A 6,000-nucleotide genomic window follows, 5' to 3' on the forward strand; every position below is an offset into this window, starting at 1 on the left:
TTTTAAGAAAATATGAAGGAGAGAGAAAGCGAAGGGCATATGTATAAATAATTTTTGGGTGGCATCAATTTGTGCGCATGAATATTTTCAGGGATTTAACCACAAAAACTCCAAATATGCATTTCAGATGGCCATGTGGCCAAATCATGGCCGTCAGATGAGAATCTGATGGCGTAAAGGAGATTCGTTGAGGAATCTACTTTGGGCGGTAAGTTCACCACTCGTGGGGCGCATACAAAACATGCACACGGGCAATGAGGTGGCCACTTTTGATTGGGTAGCGCTAGGAGTAATGAACAGGTAAGTGTGTTTTAAATGGAATGAGATTATTTTTTGATCCTTTTTTTCTTTATTTTGATCTCAGGATAGGGGGTACGTACTGCGCCAAGAAAAAACACGCCAAAATATCTTCAAAATGTGGTAACCAATGGGATATTGACACTTGATTGCATGTTTTAAAAATTAAAATTAAATAAATAAAAATTGATCCAATAACTCTGATTAATCAATTTTCATTTATTAATAACTTTTGATTCTCAAGTCTGATTGAGGTGATTTTTTATGGATTTGCTAGTCTCAACCTCCTCATTAGTGATAAAATGGTAATTTTTACCAAGTAACCTAAGTATAAAAGAAGGATTTTGAGTTGAGGAGGTCATTTTGGTGGGGGATCTTTAAGAGCTGCAAGACAGAGAGTTAAACCAGCCTGAATCAAGCCTATTTGGTACTTTTTATGTCATTGTATTTGAAATTTTAGTGTAATTAGGGTGATTTGTTAGTGAGTTTCTTCATCATTCTTCTCGATCTTGGTCTGAATTTCTAAATCACTAGGCTTGAGCGAAATGTACAAGTCCTTACTGGGGCTGAGAGGAGAGATTGTGAAATTTATTTAGCTATTTCTTTTGCTCCTTAAAAATATTATAAAGAAGTTTAAATTCTAGAAAGATTAGGGTGTATGTTAAGGATTGCCCATCCCAATGACGGCATCAGATTATGGTGTCGGGACGGATGCTGTACTTGATACCAAAATTTGACTTTTGGTATCCATTTTTTCTGATATCCGAATATCGGATATCGGTTGCTACAGTACCGATATCTGAAATTGGTATCCCTCTAGATGTCTTCATCCGCCTCCGTCTCTCGGGGAGGATGACGATATCAGATATCGGAGTTGGATATTGGATTTCAATATCCAACATAGAAGGTTGATAAAAATATATTTTAGTCATTGACTACGTGGGGCCTGGCATGAGGAATTATGTGGGCCACGTGTTAGCAGAAGCTTTTAAGTTATTTGAGCAGCTCGCTTAGAATATACAGCTCAATATTTTTGTTTTCTTCCATATGGGACAACATGATTGACTTTACCATTAAACTCCAAATCATGTTATCTCATATGGAAGAAAATAAAAATATTAAGCTGTACATATTAAATGAGGTAATATTATATTATATATATATATGATATATTATGTATTAAATCTATTATTAAATTATTTAACATATGTTCTACCTCCTTTAATATATACAGCTCAAAATTTCTTTTTTCTTCCATATGGGAAATAGGTTGGCGTTTAATGTTAAAATGTGAATCCTGTTATCCCAAATGGAAGAAAACAAAAAACACTTGAGCTGTATATATTAATCGAGGTAGAATAAATATCACAAACACATGGTGTTGTTGACATAAATCATTGAGCAAGGATAATCAACATTTTTTTTTTCTGTTGATACCAGATATTGATATCTGGATACCCGATCCAATATTTGGATATCAAAATTCGCTATTCAGTATCCGATATCTGTCTCTTCCGTACCCCTTCGATATCTGTCTCCAATATCCGTCTTCACATATCAGACGGATATTGTCCGATATCCGATATCAGACATCGTCCCATTTTTTCTGTATATCAGATATGGAATGTCCGATACCGGATATCGAACGGATATCAGACAAACAATCCCTGATGTGTGTATGAAATAGTAATTAGTCAATTTGGTTTCCAAATCGCCCCCAAAACAGATTAAGATCAAATCTCCTTTTTATCCCCTCTAATTGACCCTTTTGATCCTTTTTATTGGATCAAAGAAGTCAATATAGAGCTCCTCATTTCCTCTATTCTTCCCATCTCTTCTACCCCCTTTCGAAATTCCTAACCTAATTAGGGTGATTTGATCTTCATTGAAGATTAAATTAACTTTAATTAGGATCAAATTATTTAAGTAGATCACTAATTAAATGCCTTACTAGCTTCCCTTGGACGATATGCATATTTATCAGTATGCATCTTAAGTTAGGGTTTTATGAATTTTATTGTATAAGCTAAAATCAACAAAATAAGGGATTATAAAATTGCATAATTCACCCCTATTTTTGGCTTATCACTCATGTGAGTTATCAGCTAAAGACCTCGTCTACCATTATGAAAAGGGTGGGTGAGGTAGGGTCACCTTGTTGTAGACCTCATGTGGCAGGTAAAGAGACTAATGTAGCTTTTGTCCACCAAGAGAGAAGTGATTCTCTCTAATACAAGCATCAATTAGATTGATGAATGTATCGTTGAATCCAAAGTTGTAGAACACTAGGGTAAGGAAATTACACTCGACTCTATCAAAAGCCTTCCCCATATTGAGTTTGATAATGACGTTCAAACTCGGAATATGAGTGTCCACTAACTGTTTTCACTCCTGAACTAGCATGATACTATCGTGGATCTGCGAACCCTTGACAAAACCACACTGTTAAGAAGATATGAGTATATCAAAGAACGTCCCTACTCACTTTATACTCATTTTGGAAGCAACTTTGTAGCATACATTACAAAGACTAATAGGGCAAAAGTCTCTAAAAAATTGATCTATTATGCTTGAAGGGATTAACTAGATGAGTGCAGACGTAGAGGTTCATTAATTTTTTTTCATTGGTCACTAAAACACAATTTCAAATGTATAATAAAATATTAAATCCATTGAAATGATATGAAACGTTAAGGTGGCGTAACAACTATAGGTCAAACAGGAAGAAAACTGAGGTTCACTTTCGACTTATATAAATATCTAAGTACTAATTAGGTAAGAATAAAAACTTATAAAATACAAACTATAGATAATTTGACAAAGCAACAAGTACATCCGTATCAGATAAGAAATGACCGAGAAATTATCAATTAAATATAAATGTATGAAGCCATTTTCAACATTCAAGGCGTAAGTTCTTTCTATTTCTTTAGCTTTTCATCAACTTCAGCAGTCAGAACCAAAGACAATAAGCACAACTTCATCATCTAATCAAGTACGTCTGATAAGAGAATTAGATAATTGGACAAAACAACAAATACATCTGGATCTGATAAGAAATTAGTGAGAAATTATGAATGAACTATAAATGTGTGAAGTCATTTTCATTATTCAAGGCGTAAGTTCTTTCTATTTCTTTAGCTTTTCATTAACTTGAGCAGTCAGAATTAAAGCCAGTAAACACAACTTAATCATCTAATCAAGTACGTCTGATAAGAGAATTAGATAATTGGACCAAACAACAAATACATCCGGATCTGATAAGAAATTAGCGAGAAATTATGAATGAACTATAAATGTGTGAAGTCATTTTCATTATTCAAGGCGTAAGTTCTTTCTATTTCTTTAGCTTTTCATTAACTTGAGCAGTCAGAATTAAAGCCAGTAAACACAACTTAATCATCTAATCAAGTACGTCTGATAAGAGAATTAGATAATTGGACCAAACAACAAATACATCCGGATCTGATAAGAAATTAGCGAGAAATTATGAATGAACTATAAATGTGTGAAGTCATTTTCAACATTCAAGGCGTAAGTTCTTTCTATTTCTTTAGCTTTTCATTAACTTGAGCAGTCAGAATTAAAGCCAGTAAACACAACTTAATCATCTAATCAAGTACGTCTGATAAGAGAATTAGATAATTGGACCAAACAACAAATACATCCGGATCAGATAAGAAATTAGCGAGAAATTATGAATGAAATATAAATATGTGAAGTCATTTTCAACATTCAAGGCGTAAGTTCTTTCTATTTCTTTAGCTTTTCATCACTTTCAGCAGTCAGAACCAAAGCCAATAAGCACAACTTCATCATCTAATCAAGTACGTCTGATAAGAGAATTAGATAATTGGACAAAACAACAAATACATCTGGATCTGATAAGAAATTAGCGAGAAATTATGAATGAACTATAAATGTGTGAAGTCATTTTCATTATTCAAGGCGTAAGTTCTTTCTATTTCTTTAGCTTTTCATTAACTTGAGCAGTCAGAATTAAAGCCAGTAAACACAACTTAATCATCTAATCAAGTACGTCTGATAAGAGAATTAGATAATTGGACCAAACAACAAATACATCCGGATCTGATAAGAAATTAGCGAGAAATTATGAATGAACTATAAATGTGTGAAGTCATTTTCAACATTCAAGGCGTAAGTTCTTTCTATTTCTTTAGATTTTCATTAACTTGAGCAGTCAGAATTAAAGCCAGTAAACACAACTTAATCATCTAATCAAGTACGTCTGATAAGAGAATTAGATAATTGGACCAAACAACAAATACATCCGGATCTGATAAGAAATTAGCGAGAAATTATGAATGAAATATAAATATGTGAAGTCATTTTCAACATTCAAGGCGTAAGTTCTTTCTATTTCTTTAGATTTTCATTAACTTGAGCAGTCAGAATTAAAGCCAGTAAACACAACTTAATCATCTAATCAAGTACGTCTGATAAGAGAATTAGATAATTGGACCAAACAACAAATACATCCGGATCTGATAAGAAATTAGCGAGAAATTATGAATGAAATATAAATATGTGAAGTCATTTTCAACATTCAAGGCGTAAGTTCTTTCTATTTCTTTAGCTTTTCATCAACTTCAGCAGTCAGAACCAAAGCCAATAAGCACAACTTAATCATCTAATCAAGTACGTCTGATAAGAGAATTAGATAATTGGACCAAACAACAAATACATCCGGATCTGATAAGAAATTAGCGAGAAATTATGAATGAACTATAAATGTGTGAAGTCATTTTCAACATTCAAGGCGTAAGTTCTTTCTATTTCTTTAGATTTTCATTAACTTGAGCAGTCAGAATTAAAGCCAGTAAACACAACTTAATCATCTAATCAAGTACGTCTGATAAGAGAATTAGATAATTGGACCAAACAACAAATACATCCGGATCTGATAAGAAATTAGCGAGAAATTATGAATGAAATATAAATATGTGAAGTCATTTTCAACATTCAAGGCGTAAGTTCTTTCTATTTCTTTAGCTTTTCATCACTTTCAGCAGTCAGAACCAAAGCCAATAAGCACAACTTCATCATCTAATCAAGTACGTCTGATAAGAGAATTAGATAATTGGACAAAACAACAAATACATCTGGATCTGATAAGAAATTAGCGAGAAATTATGAATGAACTATAAATGTGTGAAGTCATTTTCATTATTCAAGGCGTAAGTTCTTTCTATTTCTTTAGCTTTTCATTAACTTGAGCAGTCAGAATTAAAGCCAGTAAACACAACTTAATCATCTAATCAAGTACGTCTGATAAGAGAATTAGATAATTGGACCAAACAACAAATACATCCGGATCTGATAAGAAATTAGCGAGAAATTATGAATGAACTATAAATGTGTGAAGTCATTTTCAACATTCAAGGCGTAAGTTCTTTCTATTTCTTTAGCTTTTTTTCTATTTGAGAAGTCAGAACCAAAGCCAATAAACACAACTTCATCATCTAATCAAGTACGTCTGATAAGGGATTTAGATAATTGGACAAATCAACAAATACATCTGGATCTGATAAGAAATTAGCGAGAAATTATGAATGAAATATAAATATGTGAAGTCATTTTCAACCTTCAAGGCGTAAGTTCTTTCTATTTTGGTAGCAAAAGTAAAGAGAAAAACTTGATCTATTTTGGTAGTCAGATTAAGATGATTCAGTCATGATAATT

Source organism: Wolffia australiana, chromosome 4, assembly GCF_029677425.1.
Source record: "Wolffia australiana isolate 7733 chromosome 4, ASM2967742v1".
NCBI lineage: Eukaryota > Viridiplantae > Streptophyta > Magnoliopsida > Alismatales > Araceae > Wolffia > Wolffia australiana.